This window comes from Nannospalax galili, unplaced genomic scaffold (genome assembly GCF_000622305.1).
Source record: "Nannospalax galili isolate Female #2095 unplaced genomic scaffold, S.galili_v1.0 scaffold198, whole genome shotgun sequence".
Classification (NCBI taxonomy): Eukaryota; Metazoa; Chordata; class Mammalia; order Rodentia; family Spalacidae; genus Nannospalax; species Nannospalax galili.
The window spans coordinates 785,250-802,989 of NW_008341748.1; positions in this window are offsets into that span (position 1 = coordinate 785,250).

The window sequence follows — 17,740 nt, forward strand, 5'->3', positions numbered from 1 at the left end:
ACTCTTAAAAAACTACAAATGAACCTACCATTTGACCCAGTTATACCACTCCTTGGCATATACCCAAAGAACTTGTCCTATTGCAGAGACACTTGTACATCCATGTTTGTTGCTACTCTTTTCACAATAGCTAAGAGATGGAAGAAACCTAAGTGGCCCTCAATTGACGAGTGGATAATGAAAATGTGGTTCGTTTATATGATGGAGTTTTACTCAGCAGTAAAGAAAGATGAAAATATGAAATTTGCAGGTAAATGGATGGAAATAGAAACTGTTATACTAAGTGAGGTAATACAGACTCAGAAAAAAATCGACGTATGTTCTCCATCATATATGGATCCTAGAACCAAATCCTGATAAGTGACTATGTATCCAGACATAAGTACAGGAACGAGGATAATGGAAAGGAATCTGGGAAGTAAAGGAAAAGAAAGAACCTGAAAGAGAAGAACAGTAGGAAGTCGGTGTTAATAACGGAGATATGGATAAAAATTGGGTTAGTTTAAGGGAGGATGGAGAGAAGGATATACAAGGAAACTAGGGTATAAAGGGAAAGAAGGTGTTCAAGAGAGGTAGGACCAGAGGAGAAGGGTATTATGAAGGGAGAGAGGGGAAAAATGGGGGCACCTTAATTTGGGAAACCCTGATGGAGTTGTTAGATAATGCGAGAGAGAAATAATGCCTAGCTAGTTTTCAAAACCAGAGGGAACCATATTAGTCCAACAACCTACTGATAAATTATGTATACGAGATCAAGAAATATATGTCTACATAAGGTTTATCTGAGAACAATTGGTCTTTTCCCAAGATTTATCTACATGGCACACAGTAATTAAAAGTGTAAGACTGGTGGAACTAACCTTCTTGGATGTTTAACTTTGAAGCTTATGCCAATTTGATCAGAGTGACATAAAGGACAGTTTTTGCTCTTTGCCATCCTAGGTCAACTAGTTCTAGGGCACTAAGAGCATCTCCCCAATTTTCCTGTAATTGTGGTAGGTCACCTGTCCTCTTGATCAAGGAGGCCAAGGAGACCCCACGAGATGGACATGAACCAATGTCCAGTCTACAAAGAAGAGGGTCAACACAGAGGAAACATTTCCTCCACGCTTTCAAGTGAAGCCAGCCATGATCGAGTAGGACCTTTGACTTATCTTCACATATGCAGAACTGTTAAAAGAAAGGAGCCAGGGGATCCTCCCAAGCTCATGTTACTCTTGAGGAACAGATCCTCAAACGACCTTAAGAGTAAAAGTAAATTGTTTTTTCTGGGCCAACTGTATGGCCTTAAACACCCAACAGGAAAGTGTAAACAAAGTTTAAAAGGGCCAATATATTTTTTAAGAGTCCATATGCATAGCTAAAGGCTACATAACAAGCAACAATGCCAGAATAGGAGATACCTTCTTTTGAGTTTTTGGCCTGGTTGGCTCAAGGGACTCCCAGATAATAACCCAGCATAGAGCTGGGAAAAAAACCAGCAGACCCCAATCTTATCTAAAGAAATATTGACAACTGATTTTTGCTAGATGAGGAACAGCTGACCTTCCTAAAACAAAGACCTCTAGATACTCTGACTAGATTCACCAGATGGACAAGTAGTGGGGAATGCCTGGGTGTGCTGACAACACAGCAGACAGTAGCAGGGATAAAAGAGTATAAGGGCTCTAGTGGGAGGAGGGAGGCTATGGAAGGGTACCATCTGGGAAGTGGGTATATAGTTGAATAAGATGGTTTGGGATATTCTGTGTGATGTACACACACAGAAAAAAAAATCAACAAACCAAAAATATATATTTGAGGCAGAAGCATAAATGTTTACGTCATGTTCATTAGTAGAGGTGATGAACATTACCACTGAAGTCTACCCGATGACTTTATAGACATACACAGGCACCAATGATCCGAGTGCAAATGATTATTACTAGTAATAATCAGATACATACAGTAGAGATGCATGTGCCAACTTCTCAGTGTTAGTAGCAAAAACAATAAGTCTTTCTGTAAGAAACAGTATATTTTAGAATGAAATGGAGATCTTTTTTGAGGGTTAAAAACTCATTCAATTTTATATTTTACAGGGCTTATATTGAGTTCAATATTCTATAACTGTATTGATTCAACAGTTAACCTAGACATTTTTTAGCCACTTTTTAAGGAGCTGTGTCTTTGCTCTGGAAACTGTTATTTGGCATGTTAAAGCTGTAATGATATGCTTCTTCTAAAAACATATTTAAAAAATTGAAGATCAATATTTTTCTCTTTTCTTTCTTTTTTTATTTATTTAGACACCCACTTCCCAGGTAGCACGCTCCCACAGCCTCCCTCCCCCTGCTAGATCCCTTATACTCTGATATCCCTGCTACTGTCTGCTGTGTTGTCGGCACCCCCAGCCATTCCCCACTACTTTTTAAAATTTACTTATTCAAAATTTACAGCCAGTTTTGAAAGAGATGCATCTTAGCTCTGGAAATTGTTATTGACTATGTCAATGCTGTTGTAATGAAATGCTTCTTCTAATTATGTGGTTATTAAATAAATAATTAAAAATTGAAGATCCTTTGTGACAGTTTTGACTATAAATCAAACTAAAGAAACATCTTGAGCATGATATGCACTTCAAGATCTCAATGCAATATTTATAAGAAAGTATTTTCCTGTGGTAAAATTGAAATGTCCAAATTTAAAAGCATATTTTGTATAATGTTCCTGTTGTTTCTATGAGCAAATTACAGAAACAATCCATTATGAGTATAATTTCATGCTAGGATTCATTAGAATTCATTTATTCAACCAAGGTACATTGAACTCCTTTGATATGACAAGTGTTATGCTGATTTCCTTTGAACATTTAGATGCAGAAGACAGTGTCCTTATTCTCAAAATTGAAAGGCTGTAGTGGACTGAGTCATGTATGATAGGTTTTGTCATACACATCACCATTATTCACTCTAAAGTTCAACATATCACGAAAGTTGTTTTGATCTGATTGGAAGAGAAAGCCATGAATTTGGATATAGGATTCATGAAAAAAAAAAACTGGGCAATAGCAGTACGCTTGTCTCAATTTTGATTAGCCAATTTAGGTAAATTGATTTTTAAGCCTTAGGGTAGAGGAGGCTTAAGAAACTGAAGGAGCTATTAAGAAAAGAACAAAAGAATATTGAAGATTCTAGAACTACAAAACACCCTCTAGTGTGTCAGCAGCAATGGTGATGAATGGGACCATTCATTTTCTAGAGTAGAAATTCTCACATGATTGATAGTCTCTTGTAGCATAGGTCTCATTTAGAACTATCAATGAACTATCTCACTGGTCTTTTTTATTGTTCAAATATAATTTAGAATCTTGTGTTTGTAGAATTTTGTGGTGTGAATTTGTAGATACAAAGATCAACCTATAAAAAAAGCTAGATTATTTTTAATATTTTAGTTGCACATGAATGTAACCTTTGAAATATGCCCCACATATGCAAACAAAGCACAGCAGAATTTGATAAATGTACATTAGCAAGAGATGCAAGGTAGCTATGGTAACAACCAAAATGCAGGATGTATTTCCCAAGATTAAGAGACAATACTTGAAGTACATGCCATTTGAATATACTGAGAGATGTAAAAGATTTGTACATAATCAGTGCCAAGTACACAATTGTTATGGGAAGTCATTTTAGAATGCAAGAGATCAGAGAACACTGCCTCAGACTATGAAAGGTTGTTGAACTGAATGCAGTTAAGATGAAATAGGGACAAGAAAGGTCTTTAATCCAATTTCCTGAAGGTATACACACACACACGCACACACACACACACACACACACACACACACACGCGCGCACACAAACACACGATGTCCAGCCCTTGTGTATACAAATACCTTTAATCCTAAAGTTAATGTCTACAGTTAGGCAAATCCTCAGAGCTTGCCAGCTTCCCAGGTGAGCCTAAATGGTGAGTTTCAGGTTCAATAAGAATCCTTGTCTCAATGGAATAAGGTAAAAAATGATAGATAAAGATACCCAACATCTTCCTCTGGCTTCTGCATGTATGCATGTGCACACACACACACACACACACACACACACACACCTCATACTGAAAAAAGTTACTGTTATTTATGGTATATGACATATAAATTAGAATTTAAAACCACTTCCTTGAGAATGACTAATTTCCTGTTTGTCTGCTGTGTAAATATGAAATGCACATGTTAATAAGCCTCTGTTTGTCTTTCTCATAATACTCCATCTTTTGTTTCAGGATCCCATTCTAAATAATAATTTTTGAAACTCAAACTGAATACAGGTGGATGAATGGGAGAGATGGAGTTAACTCGGGAGTGCTCCCAGACAAAACCATCAAGCACTGAAAGAATATTCTGTCCTCCAGAGCTAGGAGGAATTACTTCCCAGGATAGAAAGCAATGGGTTGATTGTAACTGGATTGTGGGAAGCAGGAGGAGCTTCTGCAGCTTGGCAGGGACCCTGGAATGCACTTTGAATTTAACTCAGAACACACACACACACACACACACACACACACACACACACACACACTGACCTCAACATGCTAGAATCTAAACAGATTCTGTATTTTAAAAACTGTTCCTATAGAGTTCACTGATCTTCAAATCATCTTGAAATCATAGATTCAATTATGTTTGAGTTTGTGTTCCCAGGGTAAATCTCTAACCATAGCATATGATAAGAATCAGAATAAGTAATATTTAGAAAATGGGTTTTATATTTTCAAAGAAACCTTCAGTTCTCAATTTAGAAAGTGTTGGAGATGTTCGTCTTTTTCAGTTTCCTTTTTATCCTCGTTGGAGTTAAGCTATTTCTCCTACTTGGACATAAACACTTCGAGGGAACTTATGTGTATTTATGTTGGACATGGAGGGATAATACAGACATTAGAGTTTAAATTTTTCCAATAATCTTCTTAAGTATTAAATTTATAAATTCCCATTTTGGAGGAGATTGAAAAGTAGAAAGTTAGCCAGTTACAGCAGCTGATAATATTTAATGACTGTAAAGGCCAGCTCAAATTTTATTTTTTCTTAACGATGAATGAAACATTTAAGGTAATTCACATTTTTATATGATACAGAGTCTCATGCATTCGAGGATGGCCTCAAACTCACTGTGCAGTTGAGGATGACCTTGAACACATGGTCATCCTACCTTCACCTTCTTCTTTGCTGAGATTATGGTGTGTACCACTGTGCTAGGTTTATGGTAACTTGCATTTGAGAGGAACTTTTTCCACTTTTGCAGTCTCTCTTGTACAACTTTGAAATTTTAAAGTCAAATGATTTTCCTATGTTATTTTAACTTTGCTTTATTTCTTTATTCTCTAGCAAAGATTTTCCATTTTAATACGTTCACAAAACATCTTTTCTATGTATCATGTAGGATCATACTTGTTTAATGCTTTGCCCTAAATGAATGCTCTAGTAATTCTTTCTATGAAACAAAAATTGTTGATAATCACCAGAAGCATGCTTAATCCAAATGTGCACACTTATAAAATTCTTTTCTCCAACCTCTGAAGTTTTCACTGAAAATTTATTCACAACTATTTTCTAATGAAATATTTGCTATTGATACTGTCATTAGAATATTTAAATTGAGGCTGTGAAACAGTAATATAATAGTTGCATTGCCACTACCAGGAATCTTCAATTAGATATGAAATCCTGAGCCCTGAATTAAGCTTCTGATAGTACTTTTTTGACAGGAAAAGATATGAAGGCTGCAAACGTTGATAGAAAAGCATTCCCTAAAGTCACGTGCACCTCAAATAAGAATGTCGAGAAGGAAACTATATTTGCTATTCAGTGCCTTCTTGCTGTAATATAAAATACAAACAGGTTTATGATGTCAGGGGATTTGGTTACCACTTTTTTTTCTGTTAGCAAAGATATAGGAAAATAGCCAACAATAGCCTCTACAAGTTTTACCACAAATAAATGAGGGTCAAGGAGACCTCCTTGAATTAAAGGTCTACTGCAGTGACAATTTTTTCAAGCACTTGCTAAAAGCATGAGAGTGTTTTCTTCCTGTATACTTGAACCTGGACCTGAATGTACTTTCTCTTTTCTTAATTTTAATCATGTCTCATTCAAGCAGGGCAAGCACCCTGTCCTACCAGTGATTTAGGAAAAATATCCAAGGTAGATTTACAAAAGTTTTTTTCACAAACCATTTTAACATCCTGGAATCCTGTCATTCCCAAACTGATCCATAGGAAGTGATTGACTCTTGACATATCTAAAATGTGCTAAGGACCCTAATCAATATTTTATAGCTCAAAATTTCCTATGAGGAAAACTAGCAAGAAAAACAAGCATCTAGCCAAACACAGTTAAATTTTTTAAAAGACTCACCTATTAAGGTAATCTTTAGGTATCTTTACCTACATGAGAGTTCTTCCTTTGGCCCAGTTTTAAGTTTCACAATTGAGACTTGAAACTTTTGTTGTACCTTCTATTTAATCCCTTCATGAATCTTTCACCAATATGATCTCATTTTAAGATGAAGTGCTGAATTAATGTAGTGATTTAATACTGAAGATGTCTAATTCAAGAGTATGTCAGTTATAATGCGGCAGACCCTCTATCCCTTTTAATCAAAATATCAATCTCTAGTAAAAATATCAGATTAGTAAAAATATCAGTCTCTAGTAAGCACAATGTTGTTTTTTTCTTGTTCTTTTAACATTGTTGTTCTAAAAGGCCTTTCACTGAGAATCTTTTTTTTAAAGGTGAGCATGTGCTCTTTAACTTTCACTCTAAAGTTGAAAGGCAAAGTGAGAGTTTGGTTCTGGAATGCCAAGTCTCGGGGCCCAGGTGCTCTTGACCGGTTTACTCCCCATGAGACTAGCAAAACCTTCTGGTACAAGTGGTGTGGTGAATTGCCTGAGAAATGTCCCCCACAGGCCTAAGTATTTGAACACTTCGTGTATGGTCCTCAGTTGATGGTACTCTTTGGAGAAGGTCATGGAACCGTTGTGAGGTGTGGTTTCGTTGGAGGAAATATGTCCTTGGGGTGGGCTTTGAGAGTTCATGCCCTCCTTCCACTTTCAGTGGCTGTCTCTGCTGCCGACATCCACTCAAACATGTGAGCTCTCAGGTGTCTTCTCTGGCTGTGTCCTGCCATGTCTCCCCACCATGATGGGCTCTTATTCCTCTGGAACCATAAGCTATGTACGTTTTTTATTCTATAGGTGTCTTTGGCATGGTGCTTTATCACAGCAACAGAAAGTAGCTAATAGAAATCCTGAATACTGGCCCCAAGCTTGATTCTAACTGAAGTCTTTCCAAAGGTCACCAGCTCAGGAAATTAGTTCTGCTAAGGTAAACATGATTTATTCTATTGTGGGGCTAGAATTTTTTATTGTCTCAAAAATGTGAAATTGGGGGGAGTGAACTCATGAAAATCAGTATTGTCAGCATTATTTACAAATATAACTATAAATTTTATGTGAACCCATTTTTGAGCTTGATCTTTGGTTGATTTTCTCATAGAAATAATCCCTTTACTATTTAAATTGCAGATTGATGTTTGGAGTTTTGCCTTGTCAATGTGTAGCCTTTACTAAAGAGAATATAAGGGACTTTCACTGCCAGAATGAGGGTAGGGATGGCCATGTTTATAAGAGGGTTCCCAGAAGCAAACTATACTGAGCAAAATAGGGTAGAACATCACAGTTACTCCCAGCTATGATATTCTATTCTTATACAGTAAGTACCTTACAAAGATGAAAGACTGATCACTCTAAAGACACATTATATTGGTAACAAGTATTTCCTATCATCAGGAAATGAGTAAATCAATCTTAATGTTATTATCCTGTCTATATTGACAAGGTTTTTCCTCAAAAAGAAACCACGGAAAATAAGGACAAAACAGTAAGCTCAAGAGCAGCCAAAGAAATCAGGATACACAGCATATATATGAGTAGGGATACTGATGATGACATTTACCCTTCCTGTTTACCTAATGGGGGACAGAGGAGAATGGGAAAGCCTCTATAAAGTATACAGGAAAATAAACGCTTCAATCGGAATTTATTTCCAGAATATGTGACCTTAATCAGAACTAACAAAGGAAAATATTTTTAGCATGGAAAAAGTTCATCTTGTACAGACCGATAACTCCTGAAATGATGAAATATAATTCTCAAGTTGAAAAAAAAGTGATGCTTATGAAATTGTACTTCTGGAGATGCAATAAGTTACAATACAAACTGGACATTTATAAGTAAGAAATATCTTTAAACAATATGTCAAATATATCAAATGCTAACTATAAAATAACAATAGAAATGATATTCATTGACTGTCACAGCAATATAGAAACAAAATATAAAGCAGTAAAGTATACAAAGGGTAAGAAGAAGGCTAAATAGATTTAGACCACTTTCAATTCCTTATGTTGTTTTAAAGTGATGCTTAAGCTAAATTATTGTAACTTAAAAATACGTTTTGATATTTATAGAACAATCACTAAAACAACATAAGCAGAAATATCTAAAAAGTTCTCAGCATACATAAAACATAATACCAAAATATTTGAATCATCCAAAATTATGTAGGGAAAGCAGTTACAGAGGAACAAAACATAACTACTTAAATAGAAAAACATGTTAATAAATGGCATAGATTAAAGTACTTTAGTAATTTTGTTATCTATAAATGGATTAAGTGGACTGATAAATTACAGAGGATATCAGACTTGCTAAGATTTGAATAGCTAACTATATTACAAAATTAATCTTTAAGTGTTTCTGGACTTTTTTGTTTTCTGACAAATTATATATTTTTAAAAGCTGTTGCAAGCCAAGAAGAGGATAACAGGTGTTACAAAATAGATATTAGTTTATCTCTTGTATGTGTGAAATTTTTAATTAATTAAATAATTTTTCTTTTATATGTATGTTATGCTTGCATATATCTAAGTGCGGCCATGTCACGCAATGCCCACTGAGGCCAGAAGAAGGCATTGGACCCCATGGAGCTGGAGTTATGGAAGGTTGGTTGCCACCATGTGTGTGCTGGGATTCGTACCCAGGTCCTCTGCAAGAGCAACCAGTGCTCTTACCCTCTGAGCCATCTCTCCAGCGCCATGTGTGAATCTTTTTTTAAAGTGTGATGAATGGGGGGCAGACAATGAAATAATAGTTATGGGGAAAAGAAAAGAAATGGAAAAATATACATGAACTTAAAAGTAGCAGATAATGAGATGATTAATAATATGATCGCAGTTGGAATTTCTGCTGAAAGAATAATTTTTAAAATGTACTTTTCACAATTAAGAATAACGATGTTGGAACACAAATACATTAATTCTCCTAAGTATATTAACCTTGCTACAAATACAATAAGACATATTAAACTGACTAGGAAACACAGGAAAAGAATGTTGGAAGTATTCATTATTCATTCATTCAAAACAAATATTAACAAATTAGAACTGAGTAATACAAAATCTCTCTGATCAAATCAGAATTAACTAGAAAGGAATAATAGAATGGTATGTTCAAACATTTGGTTATTAAATCTATAAAACACATATATTTAAGAAGGAATTGCTACAAACGTAGAAAATATTTTTAACTGAAAGAAAATCTAAATGTGACTTATATTATGTAAATGCCACAAAAATGCTAAGTCAAGGGGCTAGAGAGATGGATCAGTGGTTAAAAGTGCTGGCTGCCCCAGCACTAAGTCAAGGGGCTAGAGAGATGGATCAGTGGTTAAAAGTGCTGGTTCCCAGCATTCACGTGGAGGCTAACAATCGTCTGTAATTCCAGTCCCAAGGGTTCTGACACCCTCTTCTGGCTTCCACGGCATTAGAAACATGTAGTGCACTTACAGACATGCAGGAAAATAACTCATAAAATGAAATAAATTAATTATTAAAGTGTTAGTTTTATGAATAATGCTTGTATTTGGACTAGAAAGAGGAATCAGCAGTTTAGAGCACTTGTTGCTCTTGCAGAGAACTGGAGTTCAGTTTCCAGCACTGGCATCCAGTGACTCATAACTTTCTGTAACTCCAGCTCCAGGGGATCCAATACCATCTTCTTGCCTCCAGGGATAGTGTGCACTTACACACACACACACACACACACACACACACACACACACACACAAACACATATACACACATAAATAAAAAATAAATGCATCGAAAGAACAAGAAAGACAAATATCTTAAATCAATTATCTAAGCTCTCACCAGAAAAAAGTCATTAAATTTAAAGCTAGCCATTGGGAATAAGAAAAACTAAAGGCTATCAAATTAAAATCATAAAATTAGATCGAAAAAAAAGCTGAAAACAAGTAGTTGAGAATTATTTTTTCGAAATTTAATTGATACATTTTTATTGTAATAAACAGAATAAAAGTACATTGCAAATGTTAATTTCCAAATCATGTATACCATAGGTCACTCATACAATGAGAACAATAAAATGTTCTGTTATATATCAATCATCTACATGATTATGCAATTAACATTCATCTTAATTGTAAAATATAGGCTCTTTTACACAAGAAGAGGAACAAAGGAATCTTTTGTCATTCTTTATATCTAGTACAAATGTGCAACATAGGAATTAAAAGAATTGAAACCTGCAAAGGTAAACTAAAACTCCTATTTTTCCTAAAAGAAAAGGAATTTAAAACTCATTTTGAGATAATTTAAAGAGGTGCCACAATACAAATTCAATAAGAACTTTCTACTTCATTTCTACGTACTAGCAGCAAAAAGTTGGAAAATGAAAACAAAAATATTTCCATTTTAATTTAATGTGTAAACAAACTTGCCAAGGAAAGTAAATATGAAGGACTTAAGTGATTAGCTTAGAAAGTTTGTTCTTTCTAAACCTTTCACTAAAAGACAGTATGATATTGGAGAAATGAAAAAAAATAGATGATAGATAACTCAGAAACAAACTATTCTGAATCAAGATGTCAAACCACTTCAATAATGAAAAGGAATACCTTTTCAAGTACTTATACTGGGAAAAAAATCAGCTTGTGCTTAGGAAGCACAGGTTCATATGTGAAAAATGCACCAGATAGTCAACTTTAATACACAAAACTTAATTTCAGATATACCATAAGTTGTCAGAATGTTAATCTAAGATGTAAATCTCCCAGAATATATTAGAGAATTGATAAGCCCCCCGCCCCAGGTATCTGTGGGGAAAGAGTATCTTACAAGAATGGTAATTCTGGTGGGCTAAGTGAATGAACTGTCACTGAAGGGCATTTGGTAACACAAATCAGATGATATAGGCCATCTGAGATATATACATATATATATATATATGTATATATATAAAATCAGAGAACATTAAATGGGGGGACAGTGGAGGGAGGTATAGAGAAGGAAGGGGATCTAAATACCAATGAACTGTGTTGCCTGAAAACCACACAAATTCATTAAAAACTGACTCAGGACTTTAAAAGTATAGCAAGGTTTTAACTTCAGGAGGCTTCTATGACAACGGCATCCTGGAATTATTCGATTTCTTTTGTTTGTTTTCACTACGTGGATCTGGTTGGCTTGGTAGTCGCTATGTTACCAAGCTGGACTAAAATTGTGTCAACCCTCTTATCTCTGCCTCTCAAGTTTGGCTTGCCTCTTCCTCTGAAATTCTGGGTTATGCCACCATGCACAGATTGAAAATTATTTTATGAAATATTTTGAAAATGCATAAGAATTTTTTTCTTTGTTCAGAAGTTATCTTAGCAATCAATGCCCCCATGTATTTATACCCATACAGTCAATATATAATTTAATATATTATTAATAATGCTTCATAAAGTTAAAAGTATCTTTTCATCAAAAGCCAGTATTAACATAATTAGTTTCAAGTGAGGATTACAAAAGAGCTTTCAAGTCAAGACAATTCTGTCCAATTTCTTGGGCTAGGAATATTCAACACCCATATACAGCTCTGGCGATAAAACGAATTATGTCCCTAGGAGACTACTCAAGGCTGTGAAAATAATTTACTCTTTGTTCCTTGATTTCATCTCCATATACCCTTTCCCAGAGCACTTTGTAAAAAGAATTTATTGTGAAAATTTCCCATCTTTTTGATATGAATATGAATCTCCTACAATTCAAGAATGTCTTTCTCAAGGACTGGAAAATTGTTTTGTGAAATGGAATTATCAGGAAGAGGGGAACCACTGTCTTCTAGCTTCTGTGACACTAGAATTTTAAATTCCATAATTTCCACCTAGTAAGTAAGGCTGGTTTAATTATGTTTACACTGATCAATTGTTGGTCTTTTTTGCCTTCCTTTTCATTTTGCTCCCATTCACTTCCTCCTTGCTCCTTCATTCTCCTTTTAATATGAGTAATCACCTACAGGTAAAGCAAACTAGAAGGTAATTTTGTGTTCTACTGTCATATTTACTGAATGATAATCTGTCTTCACTTCTTTAACTAATGCCTAGATTTATCTTTAACAGGAGTAATAGACTGCAAAATATTTTGAATATGAAAAGTTTTGTAGTCTGAGAAGTAAAAAAGAGCAATAAATAAATACACCTCATCATCTATATCTATTGAATCAACATCTTTAAATTCCACCAGCCATGATTAGAATTTTTCCAAATAATATGTCTGTGATGAACATGTACAGACCTTTTATTGTCATTGTCCCTAAATGATGAAAAATATGTTGTAAGTTACTTAATAGCATTAATGCTGCATTAAAAATTGTAAGCAACTTAAAAATGAATTCAACTACATGTAAGATATGCATAGATTATATTCATATGCTATGGCACTTAATGTATGATACTCTCTCTCTCTCTCAAAAGAGAGTAACAGATCCATTCCCCAATGGATAACAAGGTATAACTATTGTTTTACTTTTCTGTTGCTCTGATTAAACACCATGACCAAGAGAACTTATAAAAGGAAGAGTTTATTTGAGCTTGTAGTTCCATAGGACTCAGAGGCCATCATGGCAGGGAGGCATGGTGGCAAAATTTGGCTGGAGAAGAAAGAACAGTGCTCCTTCAAGCAGGCACAGGAACCAGAGTATAACTGGGGATCCCACAAGGCTTAAGATCTTAAAGCCTTCCTCCAGTAACACATTTTCTTCAGCTGGTTCACACTTCCTAAAACCTCCCAAAACAGCACCATTAACTGGAGACAAAAATGTACGAATACTTGGAGCCTATGGGGAGCATTCTCATTCAAGACAGCATGTTCCACTTCCTGGCCCCCATAGGCTCATAACAATATAAAATCCAAAATGCATTAAGTCCAATCATAGAAATCCCCATAGTCTTTACCAGTCTCAAAACTATTCAAAAGTCCATAGTCCAAAATCTCTTCTGAGACTCAAGGCATTCTTTTAACTGTAATTCCCTGCAAAAATAAAAAGACAAATTACATACTCCCAACATACAATGGAACCTAATACACATTCTTATTCCAAAAGGGAGGAATGGGAGCATAGTGAAGAAATACCAGACCAAAACAAGACCGAAAACCACAGGACAAACACCAAATCCTGTAGCTCCGTATCTGGCAACTGACACTTTACTTCCAGAGGGCTCAGATGGCCTAACCTCTTCATCTTTGCTGCATGCAACATACACTTCTCTCTTGGACTGGTATTACTCCTTGTACTCAGCTTTCCTTGACAGATATCTCACAGCTCTAACATCTCCAACATCTTCTTGGGGCCTCCACTGCCAACTAGGCTTGACCTTCACAGCTTCACATAATGGCCTATCAGGGCATCTTGGCCTGTGAATCCATGGAGGAAGAACTAATGACCACCTTTACTCTTATATCGTTCATGCCTAAAAAGCCAGCACCATGTGAACAACACTGCCAAGTTCAGTTACCTGCCTGGGATGGACCTTGGCCTATTTCATGCATATTAGCAGCTTTTCTTTGCTGTGATTTTCTAGGATCAGAAAACCCCTCCAGAATTTTCTGTTCATAGGTTGGAGGCTTACCTGACTGTGGTCTTGCCCCGAAGGCATTCTTTTCATTGTTTAGTGCAAATCTCTAGGTCTATCCTAATTGCTCTAATCTTATCAAAGAGATCCTCTCCTTCAGCGCTTGTCTTAACTCCAACATTAATCTTCCTAGTGTGCATTTTCAGTGAAAACTATACATTCTGCATTTCTTCCTATTCCATTTGCACTTCTGCAATTATTGCAATATTCTTGTATAATATTTGTCATTAATAATCACACCACCATTTCTATATTAGGTTATCTTGAAATTTCCTCCTCCTAGGAAATCAGTCCATTACTTTTCAACTTAACATCAGACACGTTTTTGGGCTGTGGGTAGACTAGCTAGACTGTGACAAATATCCCAATTGCTGCTTAAGGCCTTATTTCCCTCTGGAATTATTTTGCTCTTAGTACTACTTTATTTCAGACTCCTATTAGAACCACCTGTCAAACTCTGCTTACAATGTTCAACTGCCTTTCTAGTCAAAATTTCCAAACTCTTCCACATTCTTCCCAAAATGCACATGGTCAGGTTCTTCACAGCCTACAACCCACTCTCTAGTACCAACCTCTGTAATAGTTACATTTCTCTTGCTGTGATAGAAACACTGAGCAAAGCAACTTACAGAAAATTTTATTAGCTGGGCATGGTGGCACACGCCTTTAATCCCAGCACTTGGGAGGCAGAAGCAGATGAATCACTTCGAGTTTGAGACCAGTCTGGTCTAAATAGCAAGTTCCAGGCCAGCTGGGACTACAGAGGGATCCTATCTCAAAACGGCACAAAAAAAGTTTACTTAGCTTGTGGTTCTAGAGGAATCAGAATCCATCATGGCCCAAGGGAGTATGGTGCAGGATGTGGCTGGAGCAGAAAGATGAACAATTTCTTCCAGACACTGGGAGCAAAGAGCTACTGAGAATCTGGCAAAGCTTGAAAACTCTCTAAGCACCACCCCCTGGCATGGCCACACCCCCTAAAACTTCCAAAAACAGTGCCACAAACTGGGACAAAATGTCCAAGCACTTGGAGCCTATGAAGGACATTCTCATTCAAACCACTGTAACTATATATCTGCTTGTATAAACAGTGTATGCAGTGTGTGTGTGTGTGTGTGTGTGTGTGTGTGTGTTTGTGTCTGTGTGTGGTTATATGTAGTCTAGTTTGTATTTAATAACCACTTGATGTAGTCCAAGTTATTATTCATCATGGTAATGCAAAATAAAATCACAAGACAAGATTTCACCTTCAGTATATGGTTATAATAGAAAAATAACAATATCTAAGTTTGGTAATCATGTGCATGGTCGGTGGGAATCCAAAATGGTAAAAACACCTAGAAAAGTTTCTCAGTTTTTCTTTCTTTCTTTTTCTTTCTTTCTTTCTTTCTTTCTTTCTTTCTTTCTTTCTTTCTTCTTTCTTTCTTTTTTTCTTTCTTTCTTTCTTTCTTTCTTTCTTTCTTTCTTTCTTTCTTTCTTCTTTCTTTCATCTTTTTGAGATATCATCTTCTTGCAACCCAAGCTGGCTTAGAACTCACTATGTAGGCAAGGCTGACCTTGAACTCACAAAGATCTGCCTGCCTCTACCTCCTGAGTGCTGGGATTAAAGTTGTGCACCACCACACGTGGCTAATATATTTGTTTCTTATAATGTTAAAAGCACATTCACCCTATGACCCACCAGTTGCACTCATAGGTATTAAAAGACATGAAAGCAAATTCCCATAGAATAACTTATAGAAAGAATGCTTATTCATAGTCATATTAAATATAATATTCCAAACTTATAGCTATCAATAGGAGCATGACTACTCATACTGAGGTACATTTATACATTGAAATGCTCCTCAGAAACTGAAATAAATGAAATTTGAATGCACTCACAAGTATGCATTCTAAAACACTTGTTCTCAAGTGCAAAAAGGAAGTATCTAGTATTTGTTAAGACTCCAATTGTAAGGAGAGTCACTACTAATATCAGGTGCAGTAAGTCAAGGAGTGGCTGCCTTCTAGAGAATGATGGAGGGTTAGGTTCAGCAGAAGGAGAGAAATTCCTGAGATGATGGAAATGTTATTCTTTCATTTTGAAATGAACTGGAAAATTTTGTCAAAATATTTGAATATTTATATACATATATTTTAATATATAAAATTATTTTAATATAAAAAAATGATACAGGTATAAACCCATGTTATTAATAACATGTTTCTTAAAAATTTTTATTCCCTTTAATATAGGCACTAAGTAGCAGTTACACTGTATCAGGAAAGACAGTATGATTTTAGACAATCAAAAATTCCTTCAGGAATTATATGTTACTCAATTAAGGGCTTTATTCAGTATTTTCAGAGTTCTGTAAAATCAGAGATAAGTCAACTTTTTAGGGTTTGATGTTCCCTATAAGATGAAATATACTCTGGTGCATAGTGGGCTATAATGGGTGCGATTATAGGATTAAAGAAATGCTGTGTTACACCAAGAGGACATAGCATTTTCAGAGGCAATGGCATGGAGATAGAGAGCTTAAATGATCTGCACTTATTTAATGGGGTATATGAAGTGATATAATAAGAGGATAGAAAGAAAGTTAGAGACCAGATAATCAGAAGCCTTGACTATCTACTATATTCAGAGGTATTAACTTATACTTGAAAGATACAGAGAGAGAGAGAGAGAGAGAGAGAGACAGACAGACAGACAGACAGACAGACACACACACACACACAAATACTTCTTTCAAGAAAAAATTTACACAGGGTCCAATATATGAAATAGATCAATGGCACAACTCTCATTAAGTGGAGGCAAGGGCACCTGTAGCATCATTTGAATATTTCCAAACCTAACACCATCAGTTTTGTTTGCCATGGAATAAGGTGTTCCATCTTTCATGCCTTAAGGTAGCTATCTGTTATGAACCATAATAAATGTCATCTTCTTTGTGGAACTATTGGCCTTTCCAGAAAAACACTTGAAAAATATTGCTGTAGGTAATGGAACGTTATTGAAGAGTTTCAAACAGATTAAGAGATTCTGCCAGCACATTATTTTTTTTTCCAGTTTAGAAATGACTGCACATTAAACTGATATAATACGACCATGACAGTAGAAATGGAAAGAAGACAGGTCATACTTAGGGATTCCTGTGATCTGATTAGATGAGAGGGGTAATAAGAGGAATATACAATTTTTTTGTTTATTTTCTGGGAGGATCACATAGATATGGTGCTGTTACCAGAGAATACTTTGCTCAGTGCAATGCACGACTTAATAGGTGAAAATCACATTTGTTGAAATGACTCATACAATTGAAAGGCAGCAATGTGAGACTGGTGATGTAACTGAGCAAAGTGTTTGCCTATCATTCACCAAGCCCCAGACTGGATCCCCAGCACCATGTCAATCAGGCATAATGGTGTACATCTGAAATTCCATCCCTTGGGAGGTTAAAGCAGGAGAATCAGAAGGTCAGCCTTGCCTACATAATGAGATAATCCTGGGCTACATGAGACTAGTCTTCAGGAGTTCCGCGGTGGCCCAATTCCAATGTGGGTCAGAAGTTTTCAGACTTTCTCCTTAGGTCTAGAATCTTCTAAGAATGATTTTGGCCTCAGGAACTTGGGTGTTGGACTGACCTGAGATCCTGGCCGTGGCCCGGCCACGCAGGGCCCAAGAGAGGTCTGAGGGCAGGAGAGCGGGCCAGGAGAATTAGCCAGTGGTGCAGGTCCGGG